Source organism: Cherax quadricarinatus, chromosome 91 (genome assembly GCF_038502225.1).
Source record: "Cherax quadricarinatus isolate ZL_2023a chromosome 91, ASM3850222v1, whole genome shotgun sequence".
Lineage (NCBI taxonomy): Eukaryota > Metazoa > Arthropoda > Malacostraca > Decapoda > Parastacidae > Cherax > Cherax quadricarinatus.
Genome location: NC_091382.1, coordinates 2968126 through 2987216, shown reverse-complemented (window position 1 = coordinate 2987216; position 19091 = coordinate 2968126). Strand labels below are relative to the sequence as shown.

Genomic DNA, 19091 nt, shown 5'->3' with positions numbered 1-19091 from the left:
TTTTTCCATTCATGGATAAGTGCTAAACCCGTAGGGGTAACGCAGCTCCCGAGGATTGGGAGATGATAATGTTTGAAGCAGCAGTGGGATGGTATTATAATCATGGGGGAGCGCTAAACCCATAGGATTATACAGCGCATGTGGGGGGGGGATAGGAGGCATTCAGTCAATTCAGGGAACTGGAGCACAGATCCAATTCCTTAGATCAAGAGCCCCTTACCAGTGTCAAGGAACCTCCCTAGAGGGGAGTGGGATGGTAGCTTTAAGTTTCCTATATTACAGGTTCCTTTACGAGCGTCAAAAAAAAAACAATGGTTATAAATGACCATAATTTTTAAAGGGGTGGACCGGTAAGCCAGCGGAAGGCCTCGGTCAGATGACCAAAAGCTCCAAAGGCGGGTCATCATCTGACTAAGACCCGCGTCAGGAAACATTTGTCCCGTTTCCTGACGAACCTTACCTAACCTAACCTACGAGCGTCAAGACGCCTCCTATGGAGGCATTATACGTACGAACAATACACAGTATTACGCAGTTCACCAGCTATTATATTTCATGTTATTTCAAGTATGGATTGTTCCAGAGGTGTATATTGTTCCCAGTTAAACACACAAATCAAAGAAACCTCATCCGTCACCAGTACCATAATTTATATTAGTCTCTTCCAGCGGTGGCTGCTTCTAGGATGAAGACAGACTTGCAGAAAGACTATAACAAAGATAAAAATTAAAATATTTGAAGAGGTATTGGTGTTATATCCTATAACTTTCCCAGGGAGCATGGAAGGGACTAGGATACGTTCCATGTTTCTTGCTATCCTGGAATTTAAAGAGGGGTCTTGGGGATACAAATACTGTATCGCACCGTAGATATTGCACTTCTAACTTATGTAAAGTAAAAGGACACAAGTGCAACTAATGTGACATTTATTGTGGCAACGTTTCGCTCTCCAGGAGCTTTATCAAGCCATTACAAACAATACATGGACACAGAGGGTATATAAAGGCTCAGAGTGAGGTGAATACTAGTGAGGTACCATTTCGATGTTCACTAGTGGTAGTAGTAGTAGTAGTGGTACAAAAGTCACTACTACTACTACTACTACTACCACTAGTGAACATCGAAATGGTACCTCACTAGTATTCACCTCACTCTGAGCCTTTATATACCCTCTGTGTCCATGTATTGTTTGTAATGGCTTGATAAAGCTCCTGGAGAGCGAAACGTTGCCACAATAAATGTCACATTAGTTGCACTTGTGTCCTTTTACTTTACATATTGTCGGTAATTCTACCAACTTTATTACACTTCTAACTTAAACAGGGTACGTAGGCAAGGTAGAAGGTTGGTAGACTGCAGCCATCCAGGGAGACTCTTGTCTTGTCAAATGATTGAAACAGAAACCTGATAAACGTTTTGCTCTCTGGTAGAATTGTTAAAGGTCTTATCTGACTCGTAATATTGATAGGTGGCCCGGTGGCTAAAGCTCCCGCTTCACACACGGAGGGCCCGGGTTCGACTCCCGGTGGGTGGAAACATTTCGACACGTTGTCCTGTTCACCTAGCAGCAAATAGGTACCTGGGTGTTAGTCGACTGGTGTGGGTCGCATCCTGGGGGGACAAGATTAAGGACCCCAATGGAAATAAGTTACAGTCCTCGATGACGCACTGACTTTCTTGGGTTATCCTGGGTGGCTAACCCTCCGGGGTTAAAAATCCGAACGAAATCTTATAGGTAACTCAGCTGCTACTTGCCTTCATTACAAATCTATCTTCAATTTCCTTTGTACTTCTGAATAGTTATTTCCCTTCTAGATCCGAGAATGAGATGCTGTGTGTATGATTCCCGAAACCATTAATGAATCCTTGAGAAAGTGATATTACCTATGAATACAGAATATTTTAAACATTATCCTTCTCTTTGGATAATATTTTTGTACTTGTTTAATCAACGATGACACTGAAAGACACTCGTGGATTTCCTGCTTTCTGCAAATATTATTAAATTCTGAAAGCACAGCAAGTGCAGGGTATAATATCTTATTTTTTCTCTGGTTTGTTAATATTTTATTCTGGTGTTCTTGGTATAAATAAAGCCCGAGTAATTAAACTAGGCTTCGGAAAACGTTCTTGTTACTTTGTTACATTCATTATGGAAGAAATCACTAATTTGATGGTTTGAAAAGGTTATTGATTCCCTTGCCTAAATATTTAAATGATTAATAAAACAGTTTAATAAACTGACTTGGAGACAAATGAAATTAGAAATAGAGGGAGCTTTATCTTTCAACCTGAGGTCCTCTTCAGCAGAGTGATGACCTCAGGTCTGAGACTCTTAAGGACGAGAATGACCTAAATCATTCTGTTATATACCAACCTTCTCTGTATACTTATACCAGCAGAGAGGTATTCCAAGGGCATTACTGCCAGTGAAACGCATAAGTCGAAATATAAAACCTGCAGAGCATAGCTTATTTAGATGTGCCATGGCGGCAAAAACCACTTTTGAATGTACAATGTATTTACTCTTGATACACAATACACCCAAGTTGATGCATATATGTGCAACTCTTGTGAATCTTTATTACCGATGCGTTTTATCTGCACAGCCCACTTCTTCAGTCTAATACCTGCATTGAATTAGCTTGTATTCGACTGAGGAAGTCTGTCACTTTGACGGAACTATCCACATGTCTCCGCGATAGATGTCTTCATGGCCAGTCTGCGTTTACTCTCCTCCCATTATCCATATATGCTGAGGTGTATCTGTGTATACACAGTGTAATCTCTGTAACTAGGCTCGGAATTATAGGATACACGAGCGTTCGTAGCCAGGTAGATTGCTGCCTTAATGGTGGTGGTGGTTGGTAGCTTGACAAACATTATCTCCTTCCTCCGTGAGCCACGACTTTAATTTGCTCACTTATATTGATTTATAGATCTGTATGGTAAAGAAAACTCTAAACTGATTACCTGCCGAAGCCTAAATGTTTGTCAAACAGGTTACAGATGAGTGGGTCAAGACATGAGACGGTTCACAAAGATGTGTGAGCCAACACTAGGACATGTCTATTAGACAACGTTTCGGTCCTGGTACCTTGATCACTTCTGAAGTGATAAAGGTACCAGGACCGAAACGTTTTCGAATAAATGTCCTAGTGTTTGCTTACGTGTCTTTTTTAAATCAGTTTATAGGTATCGGTTACCGAGGTTTACAAGAAGTCAGGAGATGTACTCTTATCCCTGTGAAGGGTGTAAGTCAGGAGATGTACTCTTATCCCTGTGAAGGGTGTAAGTCAGGAGATGTACTCTTATCCCTGTGAAGGGTGTAAGTCAGGAGATGTACTCTTATCCCTGTGAAGGGTGTAAGTCAGGAGATGTACTCTTATCCCTGTGAAGGGTGTAAGTCAGGAGATGTACTCTTATCCCTGTGAAGGGTGTAAGTCAGGAGATGTACTCTTATCCCTGTGAGGGTGTAAGTCAGGAGATGTACTCTTATCCCTGTGAAGGGTGTAAGTCAGGAGATGTACTCTTGTCCCTGTGAAGGGTGTAAGTCAGGAGATGTACTCTTATCCCTGTGAAGGGTGTAAGTCAGGAGATGTACTCTTGTCCCTGTGAAAGGTGTAAGTCAGGAGATGTACTCTTATCCCTGTGAAGGGTGTAAGTCAGGAGATGTACTCTTGTCCCTGTGAAAGGTGTAAGTCAGGAGATGTACTCTTGTCCCTGTGAAAGGTGTAAGTCAGGAGATGTACTCTTGTCCCTGTGAAAGGTGTAAGTCAGGAGATGTACTCTTATCCCTGTGAAAGGTGTAAGTCAGGAGATGTACTCTTGTCCCTGTGAAAGGTGTAAGTCAGGAGATGTACTCTTGTCCCTGTGAAAGGTGTAAGTCAGGAGATGTACTCTTGTCCCTGTGAAAGGTGTAAGTCAGGAGATGTACTCTTATCCCTGTGAAGGGTGTAAGTCAGGAGATGTACTCTTATCCCTGTGAAGGGTGTAAGTCAGGAGATGTACTCTTATCCCTGTGAAGGGTGTAAGTCAGGAGATGTACTCTTATCCCTGTGAAGGGTGTAAGTCAGGAGATGTACTCTTATCCCTGTGAAGGGTGTAAGTCAGGAGATGTACTCTTATCCCTGTGAAGGGTGTAAGTCAGGAGATGTACTCTTATCCCTGTGAAGGGTGTAAGTCAGGAGATGTACTCTTATCCCTGTGAAGGGTGTAAGTCAGGAGATGTACTCTTATCCCTGTGAAGGGTGTAAGTCAGGAGATGTACTCTTATCCCTGTGAAGGGTGTAAGTCAGGAGATGTACTCTTATCCCTGTGAAGGGTGTAAGTCAGGAGATGTACTCTTGTCCCTGTGAAAGGTGTAAGTCAGGAGATGTACTCTTGTCCCTGTGAAAGGTGTAAGTCAGGAGATGTACTCTTGTCCCTGTGAAAGGTGTAAGTCAGGAGATGTACTCTTGTCCCTGTGAAAGGTGTAAGTCAGGAGATGTACTCTTGTCCCTGTGAAAGGTGTAAGTCAGGAGATGTACTCTTATCCCTGTGAAGGGTGTAAGTCAGGAGATGTACTCTTGTCCCTGTGAAAGGTGTAAGTCAGGAGATGTACTCTTGTCCCTGTGAAAGGTGTAAGTCAGGAGATGTACTCTTATCCCTGTGAAGGGTGTAAGTCAGGAGATGTACTCTTATCCCTGTGAAGGGTGTAAGTCAGGAGATGTACTCTTATCCCTGTGAAGGGTGTAAGTCAGGAGATGTACTCTTGTCCCTGTGAAAGGTGTAAGTCAGTATACTAGTTACTAGACGATACCAATCATCAAAATTAGCTGCCAAAACAGTACTGTCACTTTGGTACTCTACTGTACATGACCTTCAAACCCAGGGAGGTGCTCGGAATGGCTCTTGATCCGTGCCACTGCAGCTAACTTTCCCCTTGGATCAAATTAAATGATTAATTATTTGTAGGATCACAACGGGTTTGGCGCTTCTCCATTATTATAATAGAGGCTTCGTCAAATAAGCAAAACAATTGACTGTCATTACATGCCGGAAGGAATTTACAAATATTTCCTTACGAACAAAACACCACTTTTTTCACCCATTCCTTTTTTTTTTTTTATCTCTCCTCACTTGTTTTTCACCCCCCTTATCATCTTTTCTAGTTTTGTTTCCACTATTTCCTCCTTGTTCCTTTTCTCTTTTTCTCACCTCTTCCTTTCCAGCTCCCCCTCCTTACCTTTTTTCAGTATTTCCTTTGTTCATCTTACTTTTCCACCACTTTTCTTTCCCCTCTATTCCTCGTCCACTTTTCCTCTCCCCCTCAGAAGTTCGATTTAATTTTTTTCCGAACTAAACTCCCGGAAGCTGTGAAGTTAATTTCCATTATTAATGCAAATTTCCCTTATTTTTTAAACGTTCCCTTCAAGGTGGTGTCTTGATTTTGATGGGCTCTTAATCCAGTGAATTGGAGCTACCCGTTCCTGGGGACAAACCTGATTACTTCCCATCCCAAAGGCGTTGTGTGACCCTTACGGTTTTAGTGCTTCTTAAATAATTGAATGTTGCTAGCTGCTCTTGTCCGCTGGCAATTAAGTTATGAAGTATTTTTTCAGCTTGTGGTACTAAAAGGAATGAACAAGAGTGGTGTTTGACGCGAGTGTTATACACGATACACAGTTTAAAGAATAGGTATGATTCAGCTCTGGATGTCAGAGATGGGAACCACACGTACAGAAATATACACATGGTATGTTCGTCGAAAGTAGTAATCCCCCTCATACATGCACATACACATGACGTAGGAAGTCCGTAACCCCCTCCTTCCCACACACAAACACAACGTACTTATACGTGGGAAGTGGATAATACGGTAATATCAACTTAAGGTGTGTGAAGGTTAAGTTTCCCTCAGGATGCAGCTGGGACTGTTGTTGTTACTAACTGATGGTACATGATGAGATCTACACTGTTTACCCTGCTAGTGTTAGTCACATGATGACTCGGTGAGGCTTTGGATCGTGTGCCAAATCATCAGTTGGCTTACCCACTGTTAATATCTCAGAGACAAGATCAAGACACACATGTGCGGTTATAAACGTGTTCGTGGGTAAGACGCATGCGTAACAGTTGGGTATCTTAGTTGACACTTTTCGCCTGCTGTTGCAATTCCTACTAATCAGTTTGTTGGTATTTTATACCATTTTCAATATAAGACATGCTGGAAGGAGTGTTCCAGCCGTTATGACGGCTGGAAGGAGTGTTCCAGCCGTCAGAAGGTGCAGAATTACAGTAATTAAGAGGAAACTTGAAAAATACCTTCACCTAGTAGATCAACCAGATTGTGATGGATATGTGGTCCAGTGGGTCGCCATTAGACAAGACAAGCGCCTGACAAGCTTGGTCCATGGCTGCGGGAGTAAGGAAACTCTGTAAACCCATCAAAGGTATACCAAAGGAAACAGTTTGGCTCTGCTATGGGTTCGCCCCTCAGTGCCCTTCTAGGTTAATTATTTATGGAAGATTTAGAATGGACGGTATCTTGACCGCCATTCCTCACTCAGTCATGTGGATGCGGTAAATAAGTGACGTAATACCGAGAAATGGAGTACTAGGCATTCTTCTTGACCGCCATTCTTCACTCAGTCATGTGGATGCGGTAAATAGGTGACGTAATACCGAGAAATGGAGTACTAGGCATTCTTCTTGACCGCCATTCTTCACTCAGTCATGTGGATGCGGTAAATAGGTGACGTAATACCGAGAAATGGAGTACTAGGCATTCTTCTGACTTCTACACCTTGAAAATTAAGTTTACTGAAGATGTAGGAAGACAACCTCGTAACCTTCTTGAATAATTGCTCTACACTGCATATCTGGAGGTGGTTTCCGGGGTCGACGCCCCCGCGGTCCGGTCCGTGACCAGGGCTTGCTTCTGCAGTGTTTTAAAAATTGAGGTTGGAGAGTTGAAGGAGGAGGTCTTGCTTCTCCAGGAGGAGATTAGGAGGCTGAAGGTCCACCTCAATGGGTCTGGGAGAGAGTGTGAGGTGGCTGGAGTTGTGGGGAATGAGGCTTCTAGCAGCGAGGTGCAGTCTGTCTCTCGCTGTGAGGAGGCTGTAGTTGGGGAGGCAGCAACGGCTACCAGCAGTGAGGTGCAGCCCAGCACCTGCTACAAGTGGCGAGTAGTTCACAGTAATGGAAGGCGCATCAGAGTAAGGAAAGTTAAGAGTGAAGATCTGAAGGTAGGAAATCGCTTCTCTGTTCTTCAGGATGAATGTACTTCAGTGGCCAGTGAAGGTAAGGGTACTACTGCCCCTGCTAATGGAGGTAAGCGCATTCTTGTGGTTGGTGACTCTCAGGTAAGATACATTGACCGTGCTTTTTGTAATAGGAATAAGAAGATGAGAGATAGAGTGTGCTTCCCTGGAGCTGGTGTTGGGGACATTGTCAACAGGCTGGATAATATCATGTCAGGTAATGGGAGCAAGCCCATTATCTGTCTCAGTGCTGGTGGAAATGATATTGGGAAGGGTAGGAGAGAAGAGCTGCTAGATAAGTACAGGTCAGCTATAGATTTCATTAAGTCTAAGGGAGGGATCCCAATCATATGTAGCATCTTGCCTAGAAGGGGAGTAGGAAATGAATGGTTGTCTAGGGCAATTGGTGTAAATTGCTGGCTAGACAGATACTGCAAGGAACTTGCAATCCCATTCATTGACAACTGGAACAACTTTTATGGCAAATATGATATGTATGCAAGGGATGGGGTACATCTCTCTGGGGCTGGGGTGGTAGCACTTGCAGACTCGATTGAGAAGGCCATTGGCGAAATGCCTATGATTTTAAACTGATGGAAGATAGAGGTATGGGTGTGTGTGGGAAACAAGCAGGTTGCAACACTTGGGTTGGAAACAGTAAATGTATAAAAGGCATTCAGCATGAAGTTATAAATAAAGACAATAGATCAGGTCAGCAAACAAAGGGGGACAGCAGAGGGCAGCAAGGGACTAGCTCCCTTAAGGTTTACTATACTAATAGCAGGAGTGTAAGAAATAAGATAGATGAGCTAAGATTAATTGCAAGTGCAGGAAACATAGATATTATTGCTATAACAGAGACCTGGCTCAATCTGAAAGATAGAGAGATGCCCTCTGAATGTCACATACAAGGCTATAAATTATTCCACACTGACAGGGTCAACAGGAAAGGTGGTGGAGTAGCGATGTACGTCAGAGACAATTTAAATTGTTGTGTTAGACAGGATAGAGGATAGGAATAAGACAGGGAAACATGCACCAACAGGGAATACAGTCACAGAAACCCAAGGCAAACGGAAACCAAGCCTGTGCACATACTATGCACTTGGTATCTGCTGGCATGGGAAATCTGGAAAAACAGATGGGACATGCAACTATGACCACCCTAGAAAATGTCATGCCCATATGACAACAGGAAAATGCAAACTCCCTTCCTGTAAGCTTTTTCACCCTGAAATGTGTACCTCTTCAGTACAGGAAAGACTGTGCTATAACTTAAATTGCCAGGCATACCATCTAAAGGGGACAAAAAGATACAAAACATCCAGGCCATGGGAAAACCTGGGTAGCCACAGCCACTCAAGAGGGAGAGGTTTTTTAGTGCCAGGAAGGAAAAAAAACTGGCAGGAAATGGCAGAAATCGTACACCAAATCCAGTCATTCCTGGAGTGGAACCACAGTCGATGGCCTCCACTCCAAACCAACAGATACAGATACTAATGCCGGAAAAAAAATCCCCCCCCAGTACCAACAATACCACCAGTCCGATAACATTCTTCTTTGCAAATATACAGGGTCTAAAGCCAGCAATAAACAACAAAATACCTTTCATCCGTGGACTGCTTGCAGAGGCAAAGGCAATGTTCGCGGCTTTCACTGAGACCCACATAAAGGATCACTTGGACAACGAAATATGGATCCCAGGTTACAACCTATACAGATGTGACAGAGTGAACAGGCAAAAGGGGGGGGTTGGCCTGTACATTGCAGAGTCACTTGTTTGCACAGAACTGCTTAATGCCTCAAATGACGTAGTGGAAGTTTTAGCAGTAAAGGTCGAGAACCAAAACCTAGTCATTGTGGTAGTCTACAAGCCTCCGGATGCAACATCCCAGCAATTCCAGGAACAGCTGTTAAAAATTGACCACTGTCTGGAAAATCTTCCAGCTCCTGCACCCAACATCTTGCTCCTGGGGGATTTCAACTTAAGGCACCTAAAATGGAGGAATATAGCAAATAATATTGTTGCAGTAATAACACCAGGAGGCAGCTCTGATGAAAACTCACACTCACACGAGCTTTTAAATCTCTGCACAAAATTCAATTTAAACCAGCAAATAATAGAGCCTACTAGACTGGAGAATACACTAGACCTCATCTTCACTAACAATGATGATCTGATAAGAAATGTCACCATATCAAAAACAATATACTCAGATCACAACATAATTGAGGTTCAGACATGTATGCGTGGAGCCTCAGACCGACAAAATGAGACTAGTCACGAGGGAGCATTCACCAAATTCAACTTCAATAACAAAAACATAAAGTGGGACCAAGTAAACCAAGTCCTAACCGATATAAGCTGGGAAGATATACTAAGCAACACAGACCCAAACTTATGCCTAGAACAGATTAACTCGGTGGCACTCGATGTATGCACAAGGCTTATTCCTCTAAGAAAAAGGAGGAGTAGATGTAAAATAGAAAGAGACAGGCGCTCCCTTTACAGGCGACGGAAAAGAATAACAGAGCGGCTAAAAGAGGTCAATATATCAGAAATGCGCAGGGAGACACTGGTCAGAGAAATAGCAAGCATCGAACTTAAGCTAAAAGAATCCTTTAGGAGTCAGGAATCGCGGGAAGAACTAAAAGCCATAAATGAAATCGAAAGAAACCCAAAGTATTTCTTCTCCTATGCCAAATCAAAATCGAGAACAACGTCCAGTATTGGGCCCCTACTTAAACAAGATGGGTCCTACACAGATGACAGCAAGGAAATGAGTGAGCTACTCAAGTCCCAATATGACTCAGTTTTTAGCAAGCCGCTAACCAGACTGAGAGTCGAAGATCAAAATGAATTTTTTATGAGAGAGCCACAAAATTTGATTAACACAAGCCTATCCGATGTTATCCTGACGCCAAATGACTTCGAACAGGCGATAAATGACATGCCCATGCACTCTGCCCCAGGGCCAGACTCATGGAACTCTGTGTTCATCAAGAACTGCAAGAAGCCCCTATCACGAGCCTTTTCCATCCTATGGAGAGGGAGCATGGACACGGGGGTCGTCCCTCAGTTACTAAAAACAACAGACATAGCCCCACTCCACAAAGGGGGCAGTAAAGCAACAGCAAAGAACTACAGACCAATAGCACTAACATCCCATATCATAAAAATCTTTGAAAGGGTCCTAAGAAGCAAGATCACCACCCATCTAGAAACCCATCAGTTACACAACCCAGGGCAACATGGGTTTAGAACAGGTCGCTCCTGTCTGTCTCAACTACTGGATCACTACGACAAGGTCCTAAATGCACTAGAAGACAAAAAGAACGCAGATGTAATATATACAGACTTTGCAAAAGCCTTCGACAAGTGTGACCATGGCGTAATAGCGCACAAAATGCGCGCTAAAGGAATAACAGGAAAAGTTGGTCGATGGATCTATAATTTCCTCACTAACAGAACACAGAGAGTAGTCGTCAACAGAGTAAAGTCCGAGGCAGCTACGGTGAAAAGCTCTGTTCCACAAGGCACAGTACTAGCTCCCATCTTGTTCCTCATCCTCATATCCGACATAGACAAGGATGTCAGCCACAGCACCGTGTCTTCCTTTGCAGATGACACCCGAATCTGCATGACAGTGTCTTCCATTGCAGACACTGCAAGGCTCCAGGCGGACATCAACCAAATCTTTCAGTGGGCTGCAGAAAACAATATGAAGTTCAACGATGAGAAATTTCAATTACTCAGATATGGTAAACATGAGGAAATTAAATCTTCATCAGAGTACAAAACAAATTCTGGCCACAAAATAGAGCGAAACACCAACGTCAAAGACCTGGGAGTGATTATGTCGGAGGATCTCACCTTCAAGGACCATAACATTGTATCAATCGCATCTGCTAGAAAAATGACAGGATGGATAATGAGAACCTTCAAAACTAGGGAGGCCAAGCCCATGATGACACTCTTCAGGTCACTTGTTCTATCTAGGCTGGAATATTGCTGCACTCTAACAGCACCTTTCAAGGCAGGTGAAATTGCCGACCTAGAAAATGTACAGAGAACTTTCACGGCGCGCATAACGGAGATAAAACACCTCAATTACTGGGAGCGCTTGAGGTTTCTAAACCTGTATTCCCTGGAACGCAGGAGGGAGAGATACATGATTATATACACCTGGAAAATCCTAGAGGGACTAGTACCGAACTTGCACACGAAAATCACTCACTACGAAAGCAAAAGACTTGGCAGACGATGCACCATCCCCCCAATGAAAAGCAGGGGTGTCACTAGCACGTTAAGAGACCATACAATAAGTGTCAGGGGACCGAGACTGTTCAACTGCCTCCCAGCACACATAAGGGGGATTACCAACAGACCCCTGGCAGTCTTCAAGCTGGCACTGGACAAGCACCTAAAGGCAGTTCCTGATCAGCCGGGCTGTGGCTCGTACGTTGGTTTGCGTGCAGCCAGCAGCAACAGCCTGGTTGATCAGGCGCTGATCCACCAGGAGGCCTGGTCACAGACCGGGCCGCGGGGGCGTTGACCCCCGAAACACTCTCCAGGTAAACTCCAGGTAAACTCCAGAAGCGTCAGCCACTGAATCTGTTTGGTTACAGCTTCTCGAGGGCCGAGAAAAACTAATTTTGGGTGTGATTTACAGGGCCCCAAATCTTGATAGGGAGTGCAGTAAACTTCTATGGGACGAAATTCGTAAGGCATCTACATACGAAAATGTTGTGCTAATGGGAGATTTCAACTATAGACAGATTGACTGGAACAATTTGACAGGAAATTTAGAGTCAGGTGACTTTCTTGATACGATCCAGGATTGTTTTTTAAAACAGTTTGTGACAGAGCCAACTAGGGGAAATAACCTCCTTGATTTGGTTCTTGCCAGTAGGGAAACACTAATTAATAATCTTGAGGTTAATGATGAGCTTGGGGAAAGTGATCACAAATCACTCAGTTTTAATATATCATGGAATTCCCCTAATAATGGCAATCAAGTCTCCGTCCCTGACTTTCGCTTGGCTGATTTCATAGGACTGAAAAATTACTTAGGTGGGCTGAACTGGAATGACCTGACTAAGGGTCAGGTAGGTGGTGATGGTTGCCGATATGATGCTTTCCAGGGCATAGTTCTAGCTGCTCAGTCAAATTATGTTCCAAATAGGGAAATCAGATCAAACAAAAATGATCCTAAATGGATGAACAATAGATTAAAATATCTAATTGGTCAAAAGAGAGGCATATATAGGCAAATCAAAAAAGGAGAGGGGCAATTGAGAAATCGATATATTCAGTTAAAGAGAGAAATAAAAAAGGGAATTAGAAAAGCAAAAAGAGATTATGAGGTTAAAGTTGCAAGAGAATCGAAGACTAACCCAAAAGGATTCTTTCAGGTATACAGAAGTAAGATCAGGGACAAGATAGGCCCACTCAAAAGTTCCTCGGGTCAGCTCACTGACAGTGATAAGGAAATGTGTAGAATTTTTAACACATACTTCCTCTCAGTTTTTACACAGGAGGATACCAGCGATATTCCAGTAATGATAAATTATGTAGAACAGGACGATAATAAACTGTGCACTATTAGGGTCACAAGTGACATGGTCCTTAGGCAAATAGATAAATTAAAACCTAACAAATCCCCAGGCCCTGATGAACTGTATGCAAGGGTTCTAAAGGAATGTAAAGAGGAGCTTAGCACACCTTTGGCTAATCTTTTCAACATATCACTACAAACTGGCATGGTGCCAGATAAGTGGAAAATGGCAAATGTGATACCTATTTTCAAAACAGGTGACAGGTCCTTAGCTTCGAACTATAGACCAATAAGTCTAACCTCCATAGTGGGAAAATTTATGGAATCAATAATTGCCGAGGCAGTTCGTAGCCACCTTGAAAAGCATAAATTAATCAACGAATCTCAGCATGGTTTTACAAAGGGGCGTTCCTGCCTTACGAATTTATTAACTTTTTTCACTAAGGTATTTGAGGAGGTAGATCATGGTAATGAATATGATATTGTGTATATGGACTTCAGTAAGGCTTTTGACAGGGTCCCACATCAGAGACTATTGAGGAAAATTAAAACACATGGAATAGGAGGAGAAATTTTTTCCTGGATAGAGGCATGGTTGACAAATAGGCAGCAGAGAGTTTGCATAAATGGGGAGAAATCAGAGTGGGGAAGTGTCACGAGCGGTGTTCCACAGGGGTCAGTGTTGGGCCCCCTGCTGTTCACAATCTACATAAACGACATAGATGAGGGCATAAAGAGCGACATCAGCAAGTTTGCCGATGACACCAAAATAGGCCGTCGAATTCATTCTGACGAGGACATTCGAGCACTCCAGGAAGATTTGAATAGACTGATGCAGTGGTCGGAGAAGTGGCAGATGCAGTTTAATATAGACAAATGCAAAGTTCTAAATGTTGGACAGGACAATAACCATGCCACATATAAACTAAATAATGTAGATCTTAATATTACGGATTGCGAAAAAGATTTAGGAGTTCTGGTTAGCAGTAATCTGAAACCAAGACAACAGTGCATAAGTGTTCGCAATAAAGCTAATAGAATCCTTGGCTTCATATCAAGAAGCATAAATAATAGGAGTCCTCAGGTTGTTCTTCAACTCTATACATCCTTGGTTAGGCCTCATTTAGATTATGCTGCACAGTTTTGGTCACCTTATTACAGAATGGATATAAATTCTCTGGAAAATGTACAAAGGAGGATGACAAAGTTGATCCCATGTATCAGAAACCTTCCCTATGAGGATAGACTAAGGGCCCTGAATCTGCACTCTCTAGAAAGACGTAGAATTAGGGGGGATATGATTGAGGTGTATAAATGGAAGACAGGAATAAATAAAGGGGATGTAAATAGTGTGCTGAAAATATCTAGCCTAGACAGGACTCGCAGCAATGGTTTTAAGTTGGAAAAAAATTCAGATTCAGGAAGGATATAGGAAAGTACTGGTTTGGTAATAGAGTTGTGGATGAGTGGAACAAACTCCCAAGTACCGTTATAGAGGCCAGAACGTTGTGTAGCTTTAAAAATAGGTTGGATAAATACATGAGTGGACGTGGGTGGGTGTGAGTTAGACCTGATAGCTTGTGCTACCAGGTCGGTTGCCGTGTTCCTCCCTTAAGTCAATGTGACCTGACCTGACTAGGTTGGGTAATACTGTAACTGTACATACGTGTGTTTGTCCACATCTTGTCCAACCACTTCTCTGGGACAATCTGGTGACGCGGATGTTAATGATGAGTCAGTTCCTGAAGATGTACTCATAATGAATCACTCGGTTGTTGATAAAGCTCATCTTAAAAGTCTTTATAGATGTTTAAATACTTTGTAAAGAAGGTCAGAGATTATCCCAGGTCTGGAGCACGTCACTGCTGATGTGCGACTAGGCTTGACGTTCCATTAATTAAAATACTGAATATTGCCTCGTCAGATGGGACGTGCAGCTTTCTTTACACTCTTATCCCCTCAAGGAAGGTTCCTTGATGTTGGTGAGGGGCTCTTGATTTAGGGAATTGGATCTGTGCTCCAGTTCCCCGAATTAAGCCTGAATGCCTTCCACATCCCCCCCCCAGGCGCTGTATAATCCTCCGGGTTTAGCGCTTCCCCTTGATTATAATAATTTACACTCTTAGTAAGCAGATGTCTTTAGACATTTTGAGAGTTGCCTCTGTTTTACGTGGGTGAATCTGTGTTTTGCACCTGTTTTACGTGGGTGAATCTGTGTGTTGCCTCTGTTTTACGTGGGTGAATCTGTGTTGCACCTGTTTTACGTGGGTGAATCTGTGTTGCACCTGTTTTACGTGGGTGAATCTGTGTGTTGCCTCTGTTTTACGTGGGTGAATCTGTGTGTTGCCTCTGTTTTACGTGGGTGAATCTGTGTGTTGCATCTGTTTTACGTGGGTGAATCTGTGTGTTGCCTCTGTTTTACGTGGGTGAATCTGTGTGTTGCACCTGTTTTACGTGGGTGAATCTGTGTGTTGCACCTGTTTTACGTGGGTGAATCTGTGTGTTGCACCTGTTTTACGTGGGTGAATCTGTGTGTTGCCTCTGTTTTACGTGGGTGAATCTGTGTGTTGCCTCTGTTTTACGTGGGTGAATCTGTGTGTTGCCTCTGTTTTACGTGGGTGAATCTGTGTGTTGCACCTGTTTTACGTGGGTGAATCTGTGTGTTGCCTCTGTTTTACGTGGGTGAATCTGTGTGTTGCACCTGTTTTACGTGGGTGAATCTGTGTGTTGCCTCTGTTTTACGTGGGTGAATCTGTGTGTTGCACCTGTTTTACGTGGGTGAATCTGTGTGTTGCACCTGTTTTACGTGGGTGAATCTGTGTTGCACCTGTTTTACGTGGGTGAATCTGTGTTGCACCTGTTTTACGTGGGTGAATCTGTGTGTTGCACCTGTTTTACGTGGGTGAATCTGTGTGTTGCATCTGTTTTACGTGGGTGAATCTGTGTGTTGCACCTGTTTTACGTGGGTGAATCTGTGTGTTGCACCTGTTTTACGTGGGTGAATCTGTGTGTTGCACCTGTTTTACGTGGGTGAATCTGTGTGTTGCACCTGTTTTACGTGGGTGAATCTGTGTTTTGCACCTGTTTTACGTGGGTGAATCTGTGTTGCACCTGTTTTACGTGGGTGAATCTGTGTTTTGCACCTGTTTTACGTGGGTGAATCTGTGTTTGTTTTACGTGCAATCTGTGTTTTGCACCTGTTTTACGTGGGTGAATCTGTGCACCTGTGTGGGTGAATCACCTGTTTTACGTGGGTGAATCTGTGTTTTGCACCTGTTTTACGTGGGTGAATCTGTTGCACCTGTTTTACGTGGGTGAATCTGTGTTTTGCACCTGTTTTACGTGGGTGAATCTGTGTTTTGCACCTGTTTTACGTGGGTGAATCTGTTGCACCTGTTTTACGTGGGTGAATCTGTTGCACCTGTTTTACGTGGGTGAATCTGTGTTGCACCTGTTTTACGTGGGTGAATCTGTTGCACCTGTTTTACGTGGGTGAATCTGTTGCACCTGTTTTACGTGGGTGAATCTGTGTTGCACCTGTTTTACGTGGGTGGACCTGTTGCACCTGTTTTACGTGGGTGAACCTGTGTTGCACCTGTTTTACGTGGGTGAACCTGTGTTGCACCTGTTTTACGTGGGTGGACCTGTGTTGCACCTGTTTTACGTGGGTGGACCTGTTGCACCTGTTTTACGTGGGTGAACCTGTGTTGCACCTGTTTTACGTGGGTGAACCTGTGTTGCACCTGTTTTACGTGGGTGGACCTGTTGCACCTGTTTTACGTGTGTGAACCTGTGTTGCACCTGTTTTACGTGGGTGAATCTGTGTTTTGCACCTGTTTTACGTGGGTGAATCTGTGTGTTGCCTCTGTTTTACGTGGGTGAATCTGTGTTGCACCTGTTTTACGTGGGTGAATCTGTGTTGCACCTGTTTTACGTGGGTGGACCTGTGTTGCAGGGCCTCCTCTCCTCTGGATGGGGATCAATAGGGACGGGAAAGGTGTGATTAGAGAACAGTAATATATTGATAATTTATTGAGTCACTACAGATGTCAGTATATATAATGGCTGTAATAGATTCAGTTACTATAGTACGAGTCCTAAAAAAAACTTCTGAACAGGATAGGACTCTCAGAAACATTAAAGTTGGATAAATTTAAACTCGGAATCAAGAAAAACACTGATTTGGCAGTAGAGTTGTAGAGAATGGAACAAACTCTCAGGTAAAATCTTTGATAACTTTGAACATTGCTCACGTGTTTTTTTTAAATAATTTTATACGTATAAATTACGAAGGTTTATACCAACTTTGGACATAAAATAGATAGAACAGATAAGAGAGTGGAAGTGGTTGTATGACAATACTGATCATCACGACCTAAGTACGAGGACTTTCCGCTTAACATGCTCTTTTTTCTTGTTCTAAATTATGTGAAATTAACCCACGAGTAAACAGAATTAACGTGACTTTTTTTTAAATTGAGGGAAAGCGGAAATGAGTCATGTTCGTGATGGCTTGTGCATTTGTTTAGCATTTCCACTCAACGTTCCTGCCTGTCGCCCTTCTACCTGCCCCTTTCACTCTTTCTTCTCAGGAGTGGAATGTTGTCCTCAGCCTGCTGAGGTCTACCACCTTGTGTATGAAACTCATTGTGAGGTAATATGAAACCTGGTTAGGTTTTTTCTGCTGTGGATATGTGAGTATGGTAGCTACACACTCCCTCTCTTAACTCCACTGTGCCCCTGAACCCAGTGGGAAAGGTCTGGCCAGCTCACCCCCTCTCTCTTCTCCCCCCCCCCTCTCCCTTTCTTCCTTGTTCCCTTACCACCACTCCCTCCGCTATACCTGTGCATCCTCCCTTTACCTCCATCCCTCCCCCTTTACCTTCATCCCCCCCCCCTCTTTCACCTCCACCACCCCCGCCATCATTCCCAGCTACCAGCAGCATCATCATGCCAGAGAAATGGTTAGTAGCCTCATCCTTTATCTTCCCTGTTCACTTTCACTCTTACTCTCCCAGTGTCTTGGTTCATCTCTTACTCTCCCAGTGTCTTGGTTCAACACTTACTCTCCCAGTGTCTTGGTTCATCTCTTACTCTCCCAGTGTCTTGGTTCAACACTTACTCTCCCAGTGTCTTGGTTCAACACTTACTCTCCCAGTGTCTTGGTTCATCACTTACTCTCCCAGTGTCTTGGTTCATCACTTACTCTCCCAGTGTCTTGGTTCATCACTTACTCTCCCAGTGTCTTGGTTCAACACTTACTCTCCCAGTGTCTTGGTTCAACACTTACTCTCCCAGTGTCTTGGTTCATCTCTTACTCTCCCAGTGTCTTGGTTCATCTCTTACTCTCCCAGTGTCTTGGTTCATCTCTTACTCTCCCAGTGTCTTGGTTCATCACTTACTCTCCCAGTGTCTTGGTTCATCTCTTACTCTCCCAGTGTCTTGGTTCATCACTTACTCTCCCAGTGTCTTGGTTCATCTCTTACTCTCCCAGTGTCTTGGTTCATCACTTACTCTCCCAGTGTCTTGGTTCATCACTTACTCTCCCAGTGTCTTGGTTCATCACTTACTCTCCCAGTGTCTTGGTTCAACACTCACTCTCCCAGTGTCTTGGTTCATCACTTACTCTCCCAGTGTCTTGGTTCATCTCTTACTCTCCCAGTGTCTTGGTTCAACACTTACTCTCCCAGTGTCTTGGTTCAACACTTACTCTCCCAGTGTCTTGGTTCATCTCTTACTCTCCCAGTGTCTTGGTTCATCACTTACTCTCCCAGTGTCTTGGTTCATCTCTTACTCTCCCAGTGTCTTGGTTCATCTCTTACTCTCCCAGTGTCTTGGTTCATCACTTACTCTCCCAGTGTCTTGGTTCATCTCTTACTCTCCCAGTGTCTTGGTTCATCACTTACTCTCCCAGTGTCTTGGTTCATCTCTTACTCTCCCAGTGTCTTGGTTCATCTCTTACTCTCCCAGTGTCTTGGTTCATCTCTTACTCTCCCAGTGTCTTGGTTCATCACTTACTCTCCCAGTGTCTTGGTTCATCTCTTACTCTCCCAGTGTCTTGGTTCATCACTTACTCTCACAGTGGCTTGGTTCAACTCTTACTCTCCCAGTGTCTTGGTTCATCTCTTACTCTCCCATCTCTTACTCTCCCAGTGTCTTGGTTCATCACTTACTCTCCCAGTGTCTTGGTTCATCACTTACTCTCCCAGTGTCTTGGTTCAACACTTACTCTCCCAGTGTCTTGGTTCAACACTTACTCTCCCAGTGTCTTGGTTCAACACTTACTCTC

The 19091-nt window shown here is 43.6% G+C and overlaps 1 protein-coding gene across 1 annotated transcript in view; it reads right to left on the bottom strand.

Moving 5' to 3' along the window:
- LOC128704882 (uncharacterized) overlaps window positions 1-8953 on the bottom strand; it is a 32768-nt gene extending 23815 nt beyond the window's left edge. The window contains exon 1 of the mRNA XM_053800077.2: window positions 8850-8953. The gene's annotated coding sequence lies outside the window, so the exon portion shown is untranslated. The remainder of the gene's footprint in view (window positions 1-8849) is intronic.
- Between the last annotated feature and the right edge of the window lie 10138 nt (window positions 8954-19091).